The sequence below is a fragment of the Pelophylax lessonae genome (assembly GCF_965119305.1).
Source record: "Pelophylax lessonae genome assembly, chromosome: 3".
In the NCBI taxonomy this organism is placed as follows: Eukaryota; Metazoa; Chordata; class Amphibia; order Anura; family Ranidae; genus Pelophylax; species Pelophylax lessonae.
Window position 1 is genome coordinate 235,785,769 of NC_138770.1, and position 25,425 is coordinate 235,811,193.

The following is a 25,425-nucleotide window of genomic DNA, read 5'->3' on the forward strand; positions in this document are numbered from 1 at the left end:
ACTCTCCCCTGTCTTGCTTCTCAATCCTACATGGTTTCCTAGAAAATCTGTCCCTAAGGCTTCATGTACACGGGACGTTTGACAATCTCTCCTGAACACTGGAACTTGACAGCTAGTAACACCGGCGGTTAAAAACGTCAGTTTTGCTGTGTTTACATGCTGTGTTTATGCGTGTTTAGTGGTGTTTGTATTTAGAAGCATTTTTACATGGTAAAATGGTCAAAAACTTATCCCCATTGAATACACCTATAAATGAGATGCTTATAAATGCGTGTTAGCTGGTACAAGCATTTGGCGTTTCAAATGCCAATAAACTTCCATCTGAATGCATTTTCTTGCTTTACAAAAATGCCACTAAACTCAACTGCCCCTAAACGATTATAAATGTCTCAGTGTATATGTACAGATAAGATAACATAGAGGAGAGTTCAGGGGCTTCTGGGAAGCCTTGGGTGCAGTGGACGGGACACACCTGCCACTGCTCATATTCCAGGGGGGTAGACATTATGGTGTACAGGTCAGTTCCCTGGCCCTGGTTGGATTTGCTTGGGGTTCATCAAATCCTGCATGAATTCAGAAATGCCTGAACTCAAAGCGTAACTCCAGGAATGATCTTTCTTTTTTTGCAAACTTCAGATTGGCTGGATGTAAATAGCCATATCTGATTTTCAGAGAGCTGCTGAGAATGCTGTATTCACTGTAGTAGTCCACGCTACTTGCAGTAAAAGCCATGATCTTCTGGGTGGTGCTCCAGTGGCTCTGCACTCTGGACACAGGGGGTTGACTTGCTCAGCTCTACCACCATTTGGAGAATATTGAGTATTTTTTAATAAATGCCTTGTGCATTCTGCAATTGGATGAGATGGAGATTGTGAAGTAATGTGTCATCAGTGAAGCCACTTCTCACCACCTTGCCCTATTAGATAAAGCCTTGTATTAAAAAGTAAAATACAAGACAATCTCAGAGTCTGCGGTGTAAAGTGAGCTAAAAAAACAATGGGAAGGTTTATGGATGACAAAAAATATGAAGGGCTCACCGGCCTTGTATATTGCCCACAGTACCATTTATTGAAATACATAAAACACAATTTATTATACTTATAAACCCAGGTGGGTATTGGGCTGAAATACAAAAAGTGAAGCAAGCTCCAACAATAGGCTCAAATCACAACTCTAGGATGGCATCAGTGACATTGTATGGCAGAATTAAATGCTAAAGCGTTTTGAGGACTTTAAGCTCTTCATCAGAGCTATCTGCCGGGAGACTTTGATGTGTTTAAAAAGTGGCATAGATTGGAAATAGAACACACCCCCGACTCTATCGGGGGAGGGTTCACAGTTCAACAAAGATATCACTTGTATTCAAACTTATTTCAACAGAACATAACATAAATGTTAGAAATAATACAATGCCATAAGTGTATACATGTTTATATAAATAAACCTCTCCATATGAGACTAGCACCCCCATTATAATAAATTTGAAACCTGATAATTATATAAAATATATACTGTATGTATAAAATGTGTGTGTGTATATATATATATACAGTATCTCACAAAAGTGAGTACACCCCTCACATTTTTGTAAATATTTTATTATATCTTTTCATGTGACAACACTGAAGAAATGACACTTTGCTACAATGTAAAGTAGTGAGTGTACAGCTTGTATAACAGTGTAAATTTGCTGTCCCCTCAAAATATCTCAACTCACAGCCATTAATGTCTAAACCGCTGGCAACAAAAGTGAGTACACCTCTAAGTGAAAATGTCCACATTGGGTCGAATTAGCCATTTCCCTCCCCGGTGTGATGTGACTCTTTAGTGTTACAACGTCTCAGGTGTGAGTGGGGAGCAGGTTCAAAACTCCTGTTCCATCACATCCCAAAGGTGCACTATTGGATTGAGATCTGGTGACTGTGGAGGCCATTGGAGTACAGTGCCCCTTATTGTCATGTTCCAGAAACCAGTGGTGAGATGATTTGAGCTTTGTGACATGGTGCATTATCCTGCTGGAAGTAGACATCACTGCAGTTGAAAACGGACATTAATTTAACCCCACTAATGATTACAATATCAAAACATTTTCTTAAAATTAGAATTTCCAAATGAAAATGTATACTTGTATAGCCAGCAAAAGTAGATTGGCACTTTTTGAAATACTCAGACCAGTCCGTCTGGCACCAACAACCATGCCACGTTCAACGACACCTAAATCCCCTTTCTTTACCATTCTGATGCTTAGTTTGAACTACAGCAAGTCGTCTTTACCACGTCTAGGTGCCTAAATGCATTGAGTTGCTGCCATGTGATTGGCTGATTAGCAATTTGTGTTACCAAGCAATTAAACAGATATACCTAATAAACTGGCCGGTGAGTGTATAACTGTCACAGGAAAGGTACCACTGATATTGATGTGTAGACTATCAGCTAGCAGCATGGCTTCACCTTCAATAAATTGTGCAAGAGGCAAGATGACACTAATTAAGAGAAAAAGCTGGGTTTGGGTAAACAGATGTGAGCAGAATTGTTATGCACTGATTACACACTAGGGAATTGTTTACAAACTGAATACTTCCTATTTGGCAGCAGTGGTCTTCCCAGCATTAAAAAAACACAATGACATAAAGATCCTTTCTGTTTGTTTAAATAAACACTTGCTGAAAAGTTGAATGCTATAACAGTATATGCAGTTTAAACTAAATCAAAAGGTGAATAAATTGCTATTTAGTATTCCTATTAGTATTAATATTCTTATACTACTGTAGTACAGTATTTAGTTATTGTTGTGTTGCACCATCTAGTGGAATATTTCAGCTACTACAGTGCCAAATTTTCCAAACTTATTGTACAATATTTACAAATTGCTATATACTGAAACTTACACCTCAACAAAGCAACAGATGTGTAAATGCAATGGGTACCTGACAGGTAAATAAACAACCCACTAGTTTTTAAAGGAACCGTTGTTATGAAATGGCTGCCAGATGTTTGGCTGTCATTTTGATGTTCAGGCTTTAATACATTATACACTGCTCAAAAAATAAAAATAAAGGGACACTTTTTATTCAGAGTATAGCATCAAGTCAGTTAAACTCCTGAGGATATTGATCTGATCAGTTAAGTAGCAGAGGGGATTGTTAATCAGTTTCAGCTGCTTTGATGTTAATGAAGTTAGCAACAGGTGCACTAGATAGGCAACAACAAGACAACCTCCAAAACAGGAATGGTTTTACAGGTAAATACCAGTGACATTTTTTTCTCTACTCATCTACTCTGACTGTTTTTCACTAGTTTTGCATTTGGCTAGGGTCAGTGCCACTACTGGTAGCATGAGGTGATACCTGGATCCTATAGACGTTGCACATGCAATCACTCCTCCAGGATGACACAATATGTTCCATTGCTAGAAGGTTTGCTGTGTCTACCAGCACAGTCTGAAGAGCATGGAGCAGATTCCAGGAGACAGGCAGTTACTCTATGAGAGCTGGACAGGGCTGTAGAAGGTCCTTAACCCATCAGCAGGACCAATATCTGCTCTTTTGTGCATAGAAGAACAGGATGAGTACTGCCAGAGCCCTACAAAATGACCTCCAGCAGGCCACTGGTGTAAATGTCTCTGACCAAACAGTCAGAAACAGACTTCATGAGGGTGGTCTGAGGGCCTGATGTCTTCTTGTGGGCCCTGTGCTCACTGTCTGGCACTGTGGAGCTCGATTGGCATTTGCCATTAAGCACCAAAATTAGCAGATCCGCCACTGGGGCCCTGTGCTTTTTCCAAATTAGAGCAGGTTTCCCCTGAGCACATGTGACAGACGTGAAAGGGTCTGGAGAAGCCGTGGAGAACGTTAGGCTGCCTGCACCATCATTCAGCATGACCGGTTTGATGGTGGGCAAGTGATGGTCTGAGGAGGCATATCCATGGAGGGACGCACAGACCTCTACAGGATAGACATGGCACCCTGACTGCCATTAGGTATTGGGATGAAATCCTTGGACCCATCATCAGACCTCATGCTGGTGCAGTGGTTCCTGGGTTCCTCCTGGTGCATGACAATGCCCGGCTCATGTGGTGAGAATATGCAGCCAGTTCCTGGAGGAGGAAGGAATTGAAACCATTGAATGGCCCCCACACTCGCCAGACCTAAATCCCATAGAACACCTCTGGGACATTATGTATGGGTCCATCCGACGCCACCAGGTTGCACCTCAGTCTGTTCAGGAGCTCATTGATGCCCTGGTCCAGATCTGGGAGGAAATACCCCAGGACCCCATCCGTGGTCTTATTAAAAGCATGCCACAATGTTGTCAGGCATGCATACAAGCACTTTTGTTATTCTGAAGAAATCCACGTTTGTTGCTCTGTGCCTCTGTGCTGAGTGGGTCAAATGGGAGTGGTTTCATAATTATCTATCAGCTGTGGCAGCTGCAGGGCTCTAATGAGGAAATATGCTGGGCCAGCATCCCTTTAGACGTGTTCCAATTGGGAGTATCTCACCAAAAATTATTATTATTATTATTAAGGATTTCTATAGCGCCAGCAATTTACGCAGCGCTTTACAATAATAGAGGGAGACAGTACATATACAATACAATAAAATACAAGAGGATTTAGAGGGCCCTGCTCAGAAGAGCTTACAATCTAATGGGGTGGGGCAGGTGTTACAAGAGGTAAGCGTAGGGAATCAGCTGATGGCAGATTAGTTGTCGGTGTCATAGGCTTCCCTGAAGAGATGAGTTTTCAGGGATCGCCTGAAAGCAGCTAGAGTAGGAGATAGCCGTACAGGTTGAGGTAGAGCGTTCCAGAGGATGGGAGAGGCCCTGGAGAAATCCTGGAGACGAGCATGAGAGGAGGAGACAAGGGAGCTTGAGAGTAGGAGGTCTTCAGAGGAGCGGAGAGGACGATTTGGGTGATATTTAGAGACAAGGTTGGTGATGTAGCTCGGGGCAGAGTTGTGAATGGCTTTGTATGTTGTGGTTAGTATTTTGAATTTAATTCGCTGGGCAATTGGGAGCCAGTGTAGGGATTGGCAGAGAGGGGAGGCAGATGCTGAGCGGTTGGTAAGGTGGATAAGCCTGGCAGCAGCATTCATGATAGACTGAAGAGGGGATCGCCTATAAAGTGGTAGGCCTATGAGAAGGGAGTTGCAATAGTCGAGGCAAAAAATTACTTGGAAGTGAATGAGTAGCTTGGTGGTTTCAGTTGTTAAAAAGGGACGAATTTTAGAGATGTTGCGGAGGTGAAGTCTACAAGCTTTTGACAATGATTGTATTTGGGGCTGAAAGGACAGGTCAGAGTCCAGGATTACACCTTGTACCCTGGCATGAGGGGAGGGATTGATGGTTGCATAACTAACTTTGATAGAAAAGTCATGGAGGGGGGCACGGGCGGGAGGGAATATTACCAGCTCTGTTTTAGAGAGATTTAGTTTGAGGAAGTGGTGCGACATCCATGTTGATATGTCAGTGAGTAAGTTAGCAATGCGAGAGGAGACTGAAGGAGTGAGGTGAGGAGTAGACAGATAGATTTGAGTGTCATCGGCGTATAGATGGTATTGGAAGCCGTGGGAGGTTATCAAGTGACCAAGGGAGGCTGTGTAGATAGAGAAGAGGAGGGGCCCAAGAACAGAGCCTTGGGGAACCCTCACAGAAAGGGGCAATGGGGAGGAGGAGGTAGAGTTTTGGGTAACACTGAAGGAGCGCTGTGATAGGTAGGAGGAGAGCCAAGATAGAGCAGAATCTTGGAGGCCAAGGGAACAGAATTTATTTAGAAGGAGCAGGTGGTCAACAGTATCAAAGGCCGCAGAAAGGTCGAGTAATAGATGTATGGAGTAGTGGCCATTGGTTTTAGCAGTTAGTAGATCGTTTGTGAGTTTTAGTAAGGCAGAGTGCTGCGAGCGAAACCCAGACTGTAAGGGATCAAGAAGGTTATTTTCACTGAGGTAGGAGCTGAGACGGTTGTAGACTAAGCGTTCTAGAAGTTTAGAAGTGAATGGAAGCAGTGAAATGGGTCTTAAGTTATTCAGGTTGGTGGGGTCCAGTGAGGGCTTTTTAAGTATGGGAGTGATCTGTGCATGTTTTAGAGGGGAGGGGAAGGTGCCACTAGAGAGGGAGAGATTGAAGATGTGAGTAAGGGAGCATAGGATAGAGTAAGAGGGTGTCCGTAGTAGTTGTGAGGGAACAGGATCCAGGGAACAGGTGGTTAGGTGGGCATCTGAAAACAGTTTTTTAACCTCTTCGGTAGTAGCCAGTTCAAAGGAGGAGAGCGTTGACTGTGCTGTTAGACAAGGTATGTTAAGTGGGGAAGATGTGCGCACAGTGGCGGCGTCCTCACGTATTGCATCAACCTTGTCTTTGAAGTGATTGGCAATCTCTTGGGCAGTGAGTGAGTTAGTGAGTAGAGGGGGTGGGGGACGAAGTAGAGAGTTAAAAGTTGAGAAGAGCCGGTGGGGACTGGATGACAGGGTAGTGATAAGGGAGACAAAGTAGGCTTGTTTGGCAGCATGGAGGCATGAATTGTAAGTTTGGAGGGAAGATTTATATAGGGTGAAGTCCTGCAAGCATTTGGTTTTATGCCATCGTCGTTCAAGAGCACGGCAGTGTCTCTTGAGATTTCTACTGTAGTCAGTTTGCCAGGGTTGCAATGGTCGGGGCCTGATTCTGCGTGTAGTTAGAGGAGCAAGTGCATCAAGTGATGACGAGAGTGAACTGTTGTAAACAGAGGTGGCCAGGTCAGGTCAGGACAGGACAGGGGAGAGATTATGTCATGTAGGTGGTCAGTAGCAGAATAGAGGAGAGAGGAGTTAAAGTAACGAAGGTTCCTACAAGTAATTGTTTGCTGCTTGGGGGGTTGGGTGATTTGAGGCAAGGATACAGTGAAACTGATGAGGTTGTGACATTTTTCTTGCAGGGGATGCCAGAAATCTGACTTGTATCTTAGGCAGACATCTGGGAAAATTAGTGAGCCAATCACATAAGCAGGAAATGATGTTTCCGGGGTGTGGTCAGAACACATTCTGTGTACAGAACAGCTCCAGGTAGCCATATTGTATTGCTTTTTCCAAAAATTACAACAGCTGCAGATTGAAAAGGAAAGTTAATTTTTAATAAAATTCAATTACAATATGACTTGTGTCACAATTGTATACGCTATATTGTTTTTTCTTTGTTTGCTAATTTTTTCCTCACAAAAGTGGAATTACCCTTTAATGGAAAAATTAAAACACATACATACATGAAGACATATTAAAAAAATATACTAAACCCACTGCTTCCCACCGACTATCCTTGCACTACATGTGTACACATGAAAAAAGCTTGATATCTGTGTCATAACAGAACATATGTAGAGTTCAGATGGATGAAAAAGACCTGATGGCTACAATGATAATGAAATGGACATCGGTGAATAGATTAAAGCATTGTGACTCTGATATCCTAGATGACCACTCCCTTCAAGTAGGTATGGGGTACACATATGTGGATAGTTCATAGATTGTGTCCAAAGGCTTTTGGAATATCAGCTTCCCTCCTTTGCAATATTCATATACATTGGATATAATCCAGTAGATATGATGGTGCTATACTCATGGTCTAAAGATGATATATTGGATATAGAAAATGTCTCTTTCACATCCAAATAGTGACATCTTTACCTCCCTCGCATGAGTATATTTAGCAGTGAGTGGTACATAGCAATGTGCAACCAGGCATAGTCCACTTTAACAAACATACCATCTTCATAATAAAATCCAGTAAACTGTTGTCTTGCATAAGGTATATAATGACCATAGAGAGTAGCTATATAGTTATATATTCAAAGACCCCAATCCAGTATTGAACCTCACACCAAGGGACATATTGGACATATCTACCGGAGACCCATTCAAAGAATAGTCCCTGTATTATCCTCTGTAAGGTTAAAATAGGGGGTACTTATCTTCGAAGTCACTGCCAAGGGTGCTTTTTCCAAATAGGTTCCATCAGAAGAGTGTCATCATTAGTAAATCACCAAAAGGTTTTGAAGGTTCAGGGGAGCAGATCAGGAACAGAGCGTAGGGCCTGACCGGTTTCACTGGGTATACCGGCTGCTTCAGAGGCTATACCTGGCAAGGTCACTGGCTACAGAAGGGAGAATCTGATAAGGCTATAAAGTGATGCCTAATACAGCCAATCAATTAGCATTTTCAGAAAGTGGTTTTCCCAGGGATCAATGAAAGCTCAACATAGCTTTTGCTGAACCAGAAACACTTTCTGGATGTGTATGGTTGCTGATTAAACTGCATTGGTGTAAACATTTACTTACAGGTTTTCTTTGCAAACATGACAATCACCCATCTTTCCTTTAATCAGTTTGAAAAGGTTATTGACCTATGTTTCTAAGGAAATGTTTGCTGTAAGGCAGGACACAGATGTAGTACCTAGTGTAGTACCCCTGGTTGACCACTAAGTGCCCCTACAGCTTGAGAATAAGATTCAGTTTAGAAGCTGCTTGGGTTAAGTGCAAACCTTACCCCTGCTAGGAGAGGGGCACTCTTGGCAAGGATATATAAAGCAGGCAGAGAGCTTCCTAGCCCTGTTGTGGGATGCTGGACCAACCATATTGTTAGGATCCACCATGATGCCTAAGCAGTAGCTGACTCAGTCTCTCAGAATGCCGTTGAGATCCTGGTCCAGCCGTTTTTGCCTCCTCCCCAGCCCAATGCTCCAGTGGAATCTTGAGGGGTAGAGCAGAGAGTGGTGACTGACAGTTGCTCCTCTTAGCTCTGAACAGACCGAGAACAGAGTGATCAGCATTCATGTGATTGCTCAGTTCTCTAGCTTAAAACTGTCGGTGGGCAGTTGCAGCAATAGACCGATGCTGCAGCAGGGAAATGAGTATAGATGTTCATTTTTTTTTGTATTCTTCCACATCTCCTTTAGGCTTCATTCACACCTGAGCGTATCGATTTCAGGAAATTTTTTGGGTGTTTTTCAGACTTTTTTATCTAACAAAAATGCTTGTAATCACTCAGGTGTGAACAGGACCTTAAAGTGGTTATAAACCTCAGGCATGAAATACGAACAAAGCATATTCCTCTATAACAGGCGTCACTAAATGGCGGCCTGTGGTCCGCTTCTGGTCTCAGTAACCTTCCTACCCAGACCACAGCCTCACCAAGTAGTTCCCTGTGTGTCCTGTCCTGTCCCCGCCGCCGGCTCGCCTGCCGCTGCTGCTATGTTCACAGCATGGCAGGCGCGGCAGGTCTGTCCCTTCCATAATATTGTGCATTGCCCCCTCCCCACACTGCCTGTCTTATTCACACAAGAAGCACGGGCGCTCTGAACAAAGGGCGAGACTTTTACAGTTAAGAAGCAGGTGATTGGTTGCTAGGCAGTGGGGCAGTCCCAGCAATCAATCACCCACCTTTAACGTGAAAAGTCATGCCCTCTGTCCAGGGCTGCCATGATTTCCGTCTTGTGTGAATAAGGTAGGGCTCTGTGGGTAGGAGGGAGTGCTGTGCTGTTATGAAAAGAACAGTTTAATATCGAGAGAGGACTGTGATGGGGGGTCTGTGATTGGGGGGGGGTTCTGTGATTGGGGGGTTCTGTGATGGGGGTTCTGTGACTGATTGGGGGGGGGGTTCTGTGATTTGGGGGGTCTGTGATTGGTCAGTCTGTGGTGTGGGGGGTCTGTGATGGGTTAGTCTGTGGTGGGGGTCTGTGATGGGTTAGTCTGTGGTGGGGGGTCTGTGATGGGGGGTCTGTGATAGGTGGGTCTGTGATGGGGGTCTGTGATAGGTGGTTTGTGATGAGGGGCTCTGTGATGGGGGGGGGGGGTCTGTGATAGGTTAGTCTGTGATGGGGGGTCTGTGATGGTTCAGTCTGGGGTGGGGGGTCTGTGATGGGTAAGTCTGGGGTGGGGGGTCTGTGATTGGTCGGCCTGTGAAGGGGGTCTGTGATTGGGGGGGTCTGTGAAAGGTCAGTCTGGGGTGGGGGGTCTGTGATGGGTCAGTCTGTGATTGGGGAGGTCTGTGATGGGGGGTCTGGGATTGGGGGGGTTCGGTAATGGGTTAGTCTGTGGTGGGCGGTCTGTGATGGGACAGTCTGTGAGGGGGGGGTCTCTGATGGGTCAGTCTGTGATTGGGGGGGGTTCTGTGATGGGGGTCTGAGATGGGTTAGTCTGGGACTAGGGGGTTCCGTGATGGGTCAGCTTGTGATGGGGATCTGTGATGGTTCAGTCTGTGATTGGGGGGGGTCTGTGATCAGACAGTCTGTGATGTAAAAGGGGAAGGGGGGTGTGTAGGGGGGGTACAGAAGATACTGTTGTAAAAGGGGATCTGTGATGTGAAGGGGGGGACTGAGGACACTGATGTAAAAGGGGGTCTGTAAATTTCTGCACTAGCAAAACACAGGTCTCTGCAAGGGCAATAGAAAACAATTGTTTTCTATGTGTCCTATTCACACTGCAACAGCACCCCTGAATGCTGAGCAGTGCAGTGTGAAATGCATACTGTTTCTATGCACCAAAACTAAGCTGCGGTGCATAAACAAAAATTTAATTTAATTTTGACATTTCAATAAAGTTGAAAAAAAAAAGACAAAGCGTGATATGTGTGGGCCCTAAAGGGATGTTTGTGTGTGTGGACACGGTGACGTGCACAAGAGGCTGAGATGTGGAGGATATCATGTGGAGTTATAGCACCAATATGACACTCGGACCTCTAGAAGAAGATTTTTATGACCGGACCCCCATAAATTTTATTTAGGTACCCCTGTGCTATAGTGTGTACTTGCCCAAGTAAAGTGATTGCAAAGTTAAAATGTTTTTTTTTTTTAAATGTTTATAAAAAAATAAATAAATGTCCATGAAAATAAAATTTGTCCAGTGCTTCAGAGTAAAAGGAAACAAAGTGACTAGTGTTCAGGGCCGGACTGACCATAGGGCATAGCGGGCATATGCCCGGTGGGCCGCCGAGTCCTCCGCTCCGAGTCCGGGCGCATGATAATGTGGAGTGTCCGCCTGTCCGGCCGACGGCCGTTGCTGGCCTCTCCGCGGCCGATTCCGCGGAGTCTGAGGGCCGCCGCATTATCGCAATCTGGCCGCCCGCCCCGCCGCTGTCCCCGACTCCCCGGATTACCGCAAATTTATTCTATCATCTGGCCCGGCTGTGGCCGGCCGCCGCTGTCCCCGACTCCCCACTCCTAACTTGGCTCAGCTGGCAGCCGGCTCCGCAGCGGCATCCAGCATAGCTCAGGAGGAGGGGGTGGAGTCGGTCGGTGCTGTGCTGTGTGAAGAGTCCCCGGCGTCACGTGACTAAAGCCGGGGGTGGAGCTGGAGGCCGGCGGGGAACCCATGCTGCCTTGTTGTCGGGAAGAAGCAGAAACAATCGTCAGCCGGCGCTGCACAGCAGACAGACACTGACAGTCTGTCTCTGAGTCAGTAAGTGGAGTGGCCTTCACTAGTCTGTCACTAGTGCCTGTCTGCCTGCCCAGTGCCCTGGAGCTGGAGTCACTGACTGCCTGAGACTGGACTGGAGACTGGAGTGGAGTCGACTGTCTGTGACCTGCTGTGAGACACCAAAAACACCACCACCACCACCACACCCACAACCAGGACAGGAGCCAAGGCCTGCAGCAACAGCAACAACAGGTAAGGAAAGGTCAGCACAGCAACACACAAACACACCACAGACCACCACTGTCACCGCTGGGATTTGTGGTTCTGGGTGGCCTCCGGCAGAGCATTGTTCACTTCTGGCTTAGCAGCACGCAGGCAGGCCGCAGGCGTAAAAAAAACAGATAACAGTCAGCTACACACTCTGTCACTAGTGCTAGAAAACATGTGTCATGCCAGTTTGCTTGTTACATGTGATGTGACAGCCAGGTGCACATTTTCAACTTGAAAATGTGCACCTGGCTGTCACATCACATGCAACAAGAAAACTGGCATGGCACATGTTTTCTAGCACTAGTGACAGAGTGTGTAGCTGACTGTTATCTGTTTTTTTACGCCTGCGGCCTGCCTGCGTGCTGCTAAGCCAGAAGTGAACAATGCTCTGCCGGAGACCAGAACTGTTCTGGCCTTCGGCAGAGCATTGTTCACTTCTGGCCAGTGGATGGCCGGCCGATAGGGGACGCAGGGGCACCGCCCCCCCTAAAAGAAGAAAGGAAAAAAAAAGATTAAAAAAAAAAGTCAATGTTTAGCCTACTAGGGGGGCCGGACCTAGTGCTGGGTATGGGGGGGTGGGGTTTTGCCTCCCACGTGAGGCAGACAGAGACGCCGATTGGCGGCCTTCTGGGGGTCATCGGGGGCAGAGCAATGCGCCCGACACTCCCCACTTTCCTGGACTCCTGGCTGTGATTGGTCCAAACTCCAGCCTGGACCAATCACAGGAGGACATCCCGGGATGGTCCTGGTAACGTGATGCGTGGGGGCGGTGCACCGCCCCGGCGTCACGTTCTTCCCGCCCGCAGACGGAGTGAGAGCCTGAGGAGAGCAACCGCATGCGTCCGACCGGACCGTACGTACTGTCATTCGGGCTCGCTCGGGCATCGGCATTCGCAGCTTGCTTAGCTGCGTGGCGTGAGACCGGCGCTGACCTGGAGGAGTGGAGTGACCGCAGTGCAGTGTCGGCCTGGTCCGGATGTCGGACATGTATCACTGCATTGGAGGCACGCACGCTGATCTCTGCATTGGGGACATGTATCACTGCATTGGGGGAATGTACGCTGATCTCTGCATTGGGGGCACTGAACTGGTCACAACATTGGGGGCACGCTGATCTCTGCATTGGGGGCATCATGTGTGCTGGTCACTACATTGGGGGCACGCACGCTGATCTCTGCATTGGGGGCACCATGTACGCTGGTCACTGCGTTGAAAGGGGGCCTGTACTGTGGGGTTTGTGCTAGGGGGTCTGTACTGTGGGGTTTGTGCTAGGGGGCCTGTACTGTGGGGTTTGTGCTAGGGGGTCTGTACTGTGGGGTTTGTGCTAGGGGGTCTGTACTGTGGGGTTTGTGCTAGGGGGTCTGTACTGTGGGGTTTGTGCTAGGAGGCCTGTACTGTGGGGTTTGTGCTAGGGGGCCTGTACTGTGGGGTTTGTGCTAGGGGGTCTGTACTGTGGGGTTTGTGCTAGGGGGCCTGTACTGTGGGGTTTGTGCTAGGGGGCCTGTACTGTGGGGTTTGTGCTAGGGGGCCTGTACTGTGGGGTTTGTGCTAGGGGGCCTGTACTGTGGGGTTTGTGCTAGGGGGCCTGTACTGGGGGGTTTGTGCTAGGGGGCCTGTACTGGGGGGTTTGTGCTAGGGGGCCTGTACTGTGGGGTTTGTGCTAGGGAGTTTGTGCTTGAGGGGTTTGTGTGGGGTTTGTGCTTGAGGGGTTTGTGCTAGGGGGCCTGTACTGTGGGGTTTGTGCCACTCTCAGTCAGTGTATCCCATAATAGGGTGTCTCTCACATGTCTCTCGTATGTATCTGGCACTCCCAATTTCTTTGAAAACATTTTTCGGCACACTGTGCCCAAAAAGGTTGTCTACCCCTTGATTAGAGTAACCCTCATCTTGTGCTGCTTCATACTATTTTTAGAATTCAACGATCAAAACAGGATTTAAAGTAAGACAAAAAAAAACAGCATCACATGGCAGCTCTGATCTAAATTGGACCCAATCTGTCAGATTAAACTGAAAAAGGTACCCTAATCGAATCCACACATCCTGGAACATTAAATCCTGTCATCAACCATCCCGACGAACGCCACGCCCCCGTCACGCCCCCCCCCGGGCTGCTCAGTCCAAAATGCCCGGGCCTATTTTTTGTCCCAGTCCGGGCCTGCTAGTGCTCCAACCACATGCAAAAATCTTCATTCCTCAAGGGATGCCAAATCTTCATCCAAAAAGTGTTCACCTTAATGCAGCTACCACCTTTCGATACTAGCAACTCACCAGAAGGGCTTGGCCCTGTCCCCTGCTCCCTCCTCACTGGCTGTGATTGCTAGCATTAGGAACCAAGTACAAAGTTGTAAGGCAAAGGACACACCTTCGGTTATTTGGACCATGAAGAATTTATAGGAAGAAAATGATTGGCTTAATCCAAAAGTGCTTTTTTCGTCACTAAGTTTCCTTTATTCAGGCTTTATAAATAATAATGTCATGAGGTCTGTGTAAAATATTTAGTTTAGTGATAACACTTTTGGTATTTAAGTATTACATTTATGATAAATGCCTACACATCTGTCCAAAATGAAGGACAACTGAGAAGGAAAGAGAGACAGAGGGTCTTGCTTCAAAATGAGGGAGAGTCCCTCCAAATGAGGGGATGTTGAGAGGTCTATCTATGTATTCAGTAAATTGTTAAAAGGCATTCCTGGTGTGAACTCTTCCTTTTGCTAACCTCTATATGGAAATGACTCCTGGAAATAAAACTTGTGGCCAGGGGGGCAAAGGGAGTCTGTTAGTGTAAGGCCAGCATCAGGTGTGCAGAGGATTGTCAGCTGATACCAGTTAGGCCGGGACAGGTAGCCCCACATGAAAGGTAGGATGTAGGAGTAGGCTAGTTACCCTAGGGGTTCGTGCCCATGGTACGCTATTAAGACCAGGTCTGGGCAGTAACAGGGTAAAGAGCACACCAACTGCCCTGCGACACACCATTGCATGAAGTCTCCCTACTTCGAAGTGCTATAAAAATTCCCCTCTACCCAGCATTCTCTCATCTCATGCAGATTGTGTCTGGTGCTAAAATATGTATGATGGATATTGTACTTTTTGTCTGTCAAGCATATGTTTTGTAGAGAGATATAAAAATGAGTTTATTCTTGTTAATGCCTGCTGGCATTATGTTTGTGTTTCTCCACTGAGTGGCACATTGCCCTGTCTCTAGCTAACGCTAAGACTCTTTTTCTTCACTTTTTACAAAATGAAAAACTATTATGTATAAGAGACATAAAAGCACGAGGATTGCTACCTTAGATTTTTGCATGAGACATCAAACTCTATTTCTGAAAAGCAAATTGATTTGAAAACCATGTGCATGTTTTGTAGGGTTGCAGAGTGAAAGTCAGCAGAAAAATAATATTGACCAGTGCCTGATTCTGTTGCCCAGCATCATTGGGCATTACCAGGTGTTATCTTGCTGTGGTCCAAGAACCCTCTGTAGAATGACAGTTTTTTTTTATTTTATTTTTTCAGCAAGTGTGTGGCATTACACAAACACACTGTCATTAACCTCTGCTTATGACTCTTAGGGTTGTATCTAGTCTATTAGGAGCTAGCTGCAGAGGACATAGTACATAAAGAGGTGTAGTTGAAGAATCTCTTATGGAGCTGCAGGGGAACTTCATTTTGTGTACTGCAGTGTATACATTACTTGTAAATCCCTCTCTGAGTATCACCATAAACATCCCTGTATTAGGGAATTGCTAGATCCTGGCACCCCCTAGTCTTCAAATAAATGCCCCAGGTCTTTGCATTAATGTTTCTGTCACCCCAAGAGCGATACTCACAACACATCAGTATTTGCTGATTGTTGTTTACTTTTTTTAAGTAATAATGATGCATTAAATTTTTTATATGAAGTCATGTTATGTTTCGGACCAAATATGTTTTTAGTAAAATATGTAGCTTAATCTAGGTGCACAATATAAAATGTAGGGAAAACAGTGGCTTTGTAAGGAACTTTTATAGGGATATTTTGCACATCTAGGTTTCTTGGTTTTAGATGTCTGTCAGCAAAGGTTCAGATAACTAATGGCAAGAAGGAACATGTGGAAAGAAATTTAAATATAAACCAAAAGGTGGTAATATGAGAGTAACTAACCCGCCTCTTCAGGCTCATTAACCAGTCTAGGGGTATACTTTTTATGATGCTTTAATGAAAACTTGGGTAGGTATTGGGTAATGGTGGGATACTCCAGTAACCCTTAGTAATGATATGAGGACACTGAACCTTCTCTTGGAAAACTGTGAGCCAAGTCCATGCACATGTAAAGGATGGACTGAGCTTTGTAGTAGCACTTGAAGAGACTTATCTTCCTCTCTGAACTGTCCAAGCAAAGTCCTTTCTCTAAGAATTAAATAAATTGAGCTCTTCAGGACACCAGACAAAATGTCCCCTTTAAACATTCTGACTCTAGCACAAGAGGGATGGCAATGGCACACAGTCTCTAGAACCTCTCTCACCCATCTGTACAAAATGTGGAAATTGGATGCCTCCTTCCAATATGCTCCAGGCACTTTTACCCCATGGTACCAGACTAGATCCTCAGACAACCCTCAGTCCCTCAGCTTTCAGCCACTGTCAGCAGCAAGTCTCCAGGTAACCCAACTGAGGCCTTGACATCCTGAAGGCACATGCCAGAATGGCCTAGGCTAGTGATGTTTTGGAACTACATTTCCCATGATTCTCATGCACTCTGCAGTGTAGTTGAGCATCATGGGAAATGTAGTTCCAAAACATCTGGGATGCCAAGGTTCGCCATCACTGGCCCTACGCTGTGATCTCTCCCTCAGGGTAAAAGACCAGACTGCAATCAAACTCAGTCACCATCTGGGCACCTCTCCCCGGGGATTGGCCAAGGCTGTATTATTATTCAGCTGCTGATTAAACTCCTCCTGCTGACTAACTTCCAGAACTTTCTGGACCAGCCAGGGGGAAACAGTCAGTCCTGCAGCCACTGAAACATAAAACAGACCAGAACAATCAAGCACAGTCACACTGAATGCAGTGAGCCAAAACTAAATCTGCCTAACAACAAAATGCAGCTTTATTGGACACAGTGAGGCCAAACTAAATGTACCTACTCCTAGAATCTATTTAGGAGTGTACTACACTAACAATGCCCCCTGCCTATATGTTATGACCCTAAATAAAACCTCAGTTAGAAACTGCTACAATGTGACTAATGGGCTGCATTCTAGTTTTCGGGGTAGAGATGTATTTCACATTTAAAATGAATAGTTTCAGCTTTGCTGTACTATAGTAGAATAGAAGAAAGCAGAAGCTGACAGCTTCCATCTGATGATTTTAACGAGGGCTGGTTTGTTTGTCAGCCCTTCTCTCATGAACGGATACACTGGTAAACCTTTATAGTAGTTCAAATGGAGCCTTTTATTATTTTGCTTACTTTTCATTATTCTTCTTATAGATGCATTTACATCATGCTATTTACATTGACAAACATTTCTGTACAACATGTTTTAAATATGTTACTGTGCAGAATAATATAAGCTTAGGTAGATTTTCACATTTCCCTATATATTATTTTCATTAGCAGTTGCTCAAATAACATGATATATAATATTTAAGAACACAATGCAGTTCAGGTAATAAGAAAACAAGATTTAACACAGATTTAAAACAAATTTAACACTATAGTGGTACAAACTGAAGATGGTTCACATTTCAAAACCTAATTGGTAAGACAGTGACATGAAACGCCTGACAAAATTTAAAGCGAACCTGAGATCACTTATTTAAGCTGTCCATTAGTTCATAAAGCAGCCAGGTCCTACTTCTATCTTCAGATTTTTTCCACAGTGTCCCAGAATCTCAGAAACCTGGTGTGTTTTAGTATATAGTATATAATGTCATCAGAGATACGTTAATATCCTGGTCATATTCTGGCTCATATCGCGATCAGAGTTCACATAGCAATGTTCTAGGTCACCCTCCCAAGGGCTACCAAATGTAATAGATGGTCTCAGTGGCCTTTGGGAATGCTTGGGACGAGGTGAGCCAGAACATTACCATGCAAGCTCTGTTTGCAAATTTCATGAAAAAGCACACCAGGTTTTGGGGATCTCAAGGCCCACTGGAAATAATCTGCATGCATGTTCTACTAAGTCCAGGCTCCACTTGTTATGCAAGCCGAGGCCATAGGTTCACTTTTACATTGAAGGGCATTTTAAAAAAAAACGTGAATGTGACTTTCAACACACCTTCTGATGTTGAATCAATCACTGCCATGTAAAATGCATGCACCTTGAAGATTCACATGCAGTGAATGTCAGATTACTGTTTTATAAATATACTCTCAAGCATGTATTAAACATTTAACAAATATAAAAAAAGGAAAGAAAAAGTCACAGTTTTAAAATTAAAATCTAGCAATACAAAAATAATAATAAAACATTGTTGTCTCCTATGCTGAGCCTTTAAAGTCTGGTTAGTTAGGCGGGTTCTGGCTTATCTGGCCCCACATTTTTCTTATAATTTTAAAAAATGTTTTTAGAGGACTATTCTTTTGAAATATTTCTGGAGGACTGCCACACTCTTTGAATGCTTGTTCACACCTGAGCGCAGACTGACATTTTTCTGCACTAGAAAAACCCTGGGCCCAGCAGAGGCACACAGAAAACAATTGTTTTCTACGTGCCCTGTACACATTAGTATGCAGGCAGCAGGAAATGAAGAGCATGTTTCAGTTTTTTCCAAACTTTGTGCCACTTTGTGGTTGATTTACTAAAATTGGAGCGTGCAAAATCTGGTACAGCCCTGTATAGAAACCAATCAGCTTCCAGGATTTTTATTGTCAAAGCTTAACCACTTGCCGACCGGGCCATAGCTGAATGACGGCTACTGGTCGGCTTATGCTGGGAGGGCGTACAATGACGTCCTCCCAGAATATTGCTTCCCGCTCGCCCCCTGGGGTACGCACACTGAAGTGTCCGTGCGAGGACCTGGTGCATCATGGATCGTGGTAAAGGGCCAATGACAGCGGCCCTTTACCAAGTGAATGCTCTGTCCAATAACGGAGCAATCAGTTGTCAACAACTGCGCATGTCCGGTTCAGTTCTCTCCTCTCCATGCACGCTGTACACAGTGATCGGTACAGCGTGCGAGGAGAGGAGGAAGGCTGCAGCAGCGCTCATCCCCTGCCTCCTCTATACCACAGTCATGCCTCAGTCATGCCCATTCATGCCTCAATCATCCCTATCCCTGCCTCAATCATGCCTCATCCATGCCGATCGTGCCACATCCATGCCTCATCTGTGCCCACCCATGCCTCCTCAGTGCTCACCAATGGCTCATCCATGCCACATCCGTGCTCATCCATGCCACATCCATGCCACATCAGTGCTCATCCTTGCCACATCCATGCCATGTCAGTCCTCATCCGTGCCACATTCATGCCACATCAGTGCTCATCCAGGCCACATCAGTGCTCATCCGTGCCAAATCTGTGCCACATCAGTGCTCATTCTTGCCACATCTATGCCATGGTGGTGTTCATCCATGTCACATCAGTGCTCATCCGTGCCACATCAATGCCAAGTCAGTGCTCATCCATGCCACATCAATGCCACCTCAGTGCTCATCCATGCCTCATCCATGCCAAGTCGGTGCTCATCCGTGCCAAATCCATGCCACGTCAGTGCTCATCCGTGCCACATCTATGCCACGTCAGTACTCATCTGTGCCACATCTATGTCATGTCAATGCTCATCCATGCCACATCCATGCCAGGTCAGTGCTCATCCATGCCATATCCATGCCACATCCTTGCCACATCAGTGCTCATCCGTGCCACGTCATGTCTCATCTCTGCCACATCAGTGCTCATCCGTGGCACATCCATGCCACATCAGTGCTCACCCGTGCCACACCCAAGCCACGTTAGTGCTCATTCATGCCACATCCATTCCACGACAGTGCTCATCCGTGCCATGTCCATGCCATGTCAGTGCTTAGCAGTGCCCTACAGTGCCTCACAAAATTGTCCGTGCTTATCCGTGCCACGTCATGTCTCATCTCTGCCACATCAGTGCTCATCCGTGCCACATACATGCCACATCAGTGCTCACCCATGCCACACCCAAGCCACGTCAGTGCTCATTCATGCCACATCCATTCCACGACAGTGCTCATCCGTGCCATGTCCATGCCATGTCAGTGCTTAGCAGTGCCCTACAGTGCCTCACAAAATTGTAATGGGTAGTCATGTATGTGGCTAGGCTGTGGAAAAGTGTCACACATGTGGTATTGCCATACTCAGGAGGAGTAGCAGAATGTATTTTGGGGTGTCATTTTTGCTATGTGCATGCTATGTGTTAGAAATATTTTATAAATGGACAACTTTGTTTTAAAAAAAAAAAAATGCGTTTTCATTTTCTTTACACATTATCCAAAAACTTGTGGAAAAAATGACACATTCAAAAGACGCATTATGCCTTTTAGATTATGTGTTGGGGTGTTTGCTTTCCAAAATGGGGTCATTTTGTGTGCATTTCTATTGTCCTGGTGCTCCAGGGCCTTGTGCAAATGTGAGTGTGAGTGTGATAGGTTGTCAGGAAATTATATGTGTAATTATTGCTCCTAGAACACCTGGAGGTGCTACTTGGATGTTGGGCCTTTGTATGTGGCCAGGCTGTGTAAAAGTGTCACACGTGTGGTATTGCCATACTCAGGAGGAGTAGCAGAATGTATTTTGGGGTGTAGTTGCAAGTATGCCTATACAGTGTGTGAGAAACAACTTTTTTTATAATTAATAAAAAATCTTCATTTTACAAAGAATTGTGGGAAAAAATTACAACTTTAAAAATAAATCACCATGCCTCTTACTAAATACCTTGAAATGTCTACTTTCCAAAAAGGGGTAATTTGGGGGGTATTTGTACTTTCCTGGCTTGTTAGTGTTTCAAGAAATGAGATAGACTATCAGTAAATCAGGTGTGATCCATTTTCAATGATTGGCACCATAGCTTTTAGACTCTATAACCTTCACAAAGACCAAATAATATATACTTATTTGTGTTATTTTTACCAAAGATATGTAGCAATATAACTTTTGGCCAAAATTTATGAAGAAAAATTACTAAATTTGCAAAATGTTAAAACCAAAATATTTTACAAAAATTTTACAACATTTTCGGTCTTTTTTCTTTTATAGCACAAAAAATTAAAAACCCAATGATGATTTAATACCACAAAAAGAAAGCTCTATTTGTGTGAAAAAAGGACAAAAATTTCATATGGGTACAGTAATTGTCCATCAGAAGGTGAGAGCACTGAAAGCTGAAAATTGGTCTGGTTGGGAAGGGGGTTTAAGTGCCCAATGGGTAAATGGTTAATTTAACAAGTTGAATTTAGAAGCTGATTGGCTACCATGCACAGCTGCACCAGATTCTAAATGCTCCAGTTGTAGCAAATCAACCCCATTGTGAAATTTCAGTGAAGTCAAGAAAATAAGGCCCCTTTCACACAGGCGGACTGTTCAGATCCGCCTGTCCGTTTTTTTGGCGGATCTGAACGGTCCCCCCATGCATCTCTATGGGGGATCGGATGTCAGCGGAGACATGTCCGCTGACATCCGATCCGTCAAATCTGGACGGATGGAAACCCTATTTTCCATCCGTCCAGCGGATCGGATGGGATCAGATGAGAATGGACCGACGGTCCGTTCCCATCCGATTTCCCCCATAGAGATGCATGGGGAACTGACAGCTGTGTCTCCGCACAAAGCGCGGAGACACAGCTGTCATCCTCCTGCTCAGCGGGGGATCGGCGGCTCGATCCCCCGTTGAGAAAAACGGAATCCGTCTGACGGACGGACAGTGTTAAAGGAGCCTAAAGAGCTTGCATTGTAAAAACTGACATCAACCCACACAGAATAGTGGGTGGTGTGAATGGGTCCTTATTGTCAAACTTCAGAGTTGCATTGACTAAAGTGACTTTATTCCGGAATAGAAGTGCTTGTGTATGAAATGTGTTTAGCTATAGCAGTCAATTTTCATCTTTTCTAGTTTGCACTAGAGAAACTAAGGGCTAGGCTACAGAATCCAGTTTTGAGTTACTGGTTGACTAAATGTTAGTTTTCACATATTGCACTACCACACAAAATTTACCATAGTCTGGTTTAAAGCTGACATTTATTCTGCTTATTTTTTTGCATTCCTTAGTTCCTACACCCCTGTCAATAAGGTAATGACATTTTTAAATAAAACCTTTCCATTTTCTTTACAAACTTTATTTTAGAATCCATGACATCATCAGTATGACTCTGATGTTCTCTATACAATGCAATCATGGCAAAGGGGACCTGAGTAATGTTGTACATAGCTTCCTGAAAGCATTACAGGAACCTACCTCAGTACTCCTCTCAGGAGCCCTCATCTCTAGTGCAAGCAGTGTGTTGGCTAATGGGAAAATGTATATAAACATCAAAATGTCTTGGTGAGTGAATGTCAGTCTGGAGAAGTGGGTGTTTCTAGGCAGAATGTATTTGCCTGCACACTGCCTAAGGCTTCATTCACATGTCAGCGTATCGATCGCGGGCAGAATCACCGCGATTCTGCCCTCGATCCGGAAATCATTGCAAATTGCGGGACGCCTGTGCGTTGCCCGTGATTTGCAATAGCACCCCAGACGCTGTGCAATGTTGCCGCAATTTGCGCCTGCCGAATGGCGTAAAAAAGGTACAAGAGCTTCTTTGGGGCGTCATGCATCCCGCGATTTTTTTTGCGCGATGTTACCGCGATTCGGCAGGCGCAAATCGCAGCAACATCGCACAGCGTTTGGGGTGCTATTGCAAATCACGGGCAACGCACAGGCGTCCCGCGATTTGCAATTGATTTCCGGATCGCTGGCAGAATCGCGGTGATTCTGCCCGCGATCGATACGCTGACATGTGAATGAAGCCTAAGACAATGCCTACATGAGATGCCGTGCCTCCATGATTAAAAGAACTGAAATTTAAAAAAAACTACAGTCAGGCTGGAGAGGAAAAGGTTAGATGATGTTGGATTCCTTCCAACCAGGAAATGAGACAGACTCTATCTGACTTGCTGCAGCTTCTATTACACACTGTGAATAGCTTACAGTATGCAGTAAAATCAGAGTAAGCTATTTCAGTACAGGAGAGGAGCCTGTGCAGCTTCGCAAGAGTGAAGTTCAGCTTTAAAAAATTACTTAAAAACAGATATATTGTCTTTTATTGATGACCGCCCTGTAAACATACTAATTGCGCTCCTGTCATGTCGAGTCACTGACCCCCCACTGTTCTAGGTCAGTGACTGAGAAAGTACTGAAGAGAGAGACTCCCACATATGCAACATTTTCTGAAAGGTGTCCTTTAAAGTGGACCTATAGTCATATAATATTTCCGTGCACCCTCCCCAGCTTTAATCATAAACAGGTTTATAAATTATAACATTATTAAAGCTACAGTAAAGTCACAAAACTGCCTGCTAATAAATTTCTTGTTAATCAGAAGCACTTTCCTGATCTTGGGGAGCGCTTTAATCAAGTTGCATGCTGTAACTGCAGCTTCCACTTCTCAGCTAGACACGAAACTCCAAAAAATGCCATTATTGGCTGCTGAGGCGCTCTCATTGGTTAGAGGGACTTCTAGGGCATAGGCTAATGCTGGTTAAAGCAGAAGTCGAAGCTGAAATTATAGCTAGGGCCAGCCATACATGGTTCGAATAATGGTTCCTGCTGAACCGGCTGAGATTTGAACCCTTTATGAGCAGGCTGAATATACCAAGTTGATCAACTTGGGTACAACCAGCCTGCCAGATTCTCTTGCAGAAAGAAATATGCACTGTGTATGGCAGGCCTAACTCTCAGGGTTAGTGTGTTCTCTTGGGGGCACATATGTGGATTTCGTTAACTTGAAGGATACCTGCAGGCAGCTTTAAATGCCTGTTTTTGCTTTTATGCTGTAACTTTGATCATTAAACTTAGAATCTGAACTTTTTAATCTAAACCAAACACTTGGTCATGGGGTCAGCCACCCATTAAGATCCCAATATACAGTATCTCCCAGAAGGTGTAAGTACTTCAGGGACATAGTTTGTGGATCTTCCCATAGGAGCACAAGGGGATCTAGGCACTCAAAGAGTATTCCACTTGCGCTCCAGAGAGAATATCTATAAAACATGGACTGTGCATTAGAGTTGAGTGCAGGTTTGGATCAACATAAACTGACACCCTGTAGGTAAATGAGCAGGATTACGTGAGTTGTGATGTATCTTTATTTTGTGCCCCCCTTATGCGATTCATTTCTATTTGTTGCAGTGACTGAAATTTGTCTCCTAATCTTACTGTTGTTATTAGGAGACTGACAATTGCTGTTTACCGAGCTACCATTACAACTAAACTTAATTACGTTTGTTACAGGATGCCTAGTAATTCTATGAGAAGTATGAAAGCGTGACCACTAGTCAGTCTCATGTAACAATGAGTACAGAATCCAAGTCTGTGTTCTTCCACAGCTGTATTTACCCTGGATTTGTTTCCTTTCATAGTAACATCTACAGAAGTGAACCTTGCATAACAGAGACCACTCCTTGGCACAGTATATTTTCAGGAGATTTCATGTTTTTAAAGGGGATTTGGATACTTAGCTTATTTTTTGCTAGTTTACCCTGCATGCTAAGGCAACCTTCTTACAAACAACATTAATTTTCTTTAGTAAGACAACACAAAGAGAAGTAATGATGTATAATGCCATAGCACAACATCCAGCTTAATTAGGATATACTATATGCAGATTTCTAAATACTTGCTACATCTCAGAAATGTGCAATTCTTCCGCTTCTAACAAGGTAGAAAAATATATATTTTGGCCTGATTATGTAGATTTAACGGTGAGTAAATTATGATTTTTCCATTTTTGTCATGATCAGTATGCACGCAAAGATGCACAACCCTTTTTTACCTGACTTGGTGAATTTTTGATTCTGGCATATGCTAAACCAAAGATCATTCCCATGTCAATAGGGAAAAGGGAAGGTTTAGATATAGGGAAGTTAAAGCCCATCTGCGGAGAAAGGACCCAGCAGAAAGTTAATAGAGAGGAGAAGGCCCCTGCGTGGGATAATTACGTGACTGTGTCTTAAGGTAAGTGAAAAATTTAGTATAGTATTTTTTCCCTTCATAGTTATCAGTGAGCGGGTGTAGAAAAAGAGGATAAGAGGGGGGTTAATGCTATCCTAGAGTCAGGTTCATCATTCTGCAACTTTTTCCTTTTGCATAGGCTTTTCATCTCCAGTGTATCTAAGATCATTTGCATGACTAGCAAAAATACCTCAGTTACTGTAAAAGATTTACCAATCTCAATTCTCAAACCTGCAGTGATTTATCTAAGTTTTTTTAATGAACTTGTAAGCCATATGAAATATTTAAAAACTTAAAGCCCTGCCTAAGTGCAAGCATTACCTTCGTAACCTGAAAAACTCTTCTGTACCCCTATGTGGTCCAGTTTCTGCCTTTCTTTGAAACAGGCTATTCTGATTTTTAAGCTAAACTCCATCCATTTGCCTCCCCACCTGCTTTTATGTCCACTGAGCTGTTAAGGACAAGGAAATGGCAGATGGGTAAGCCTTAGCCTGAGGTCGGGGATGTAAGGCCTCCAGTAGTAAAGTAAGAAAACTGATGCCAAAAAGCACATACTGTACATAAAACAGCTATGCTCTTTATTAAAATAAATATGAATAAAATAACAAAAATA

General features: G+C 44.5%; 1 protein-coding gene across 3 annotated transcripts in view; it reads left to right on the forward strand.

Moving 5' to 3' along the window:
- The window catches only part of MED12L (mediator complex subunit 12L), an 837,051-nt gene that overhangs the window by 232,040 nt on the left and 579,586 nt on the right, over positions 1–25,425 (forward strand). The window lies entirely within an intron of this gene.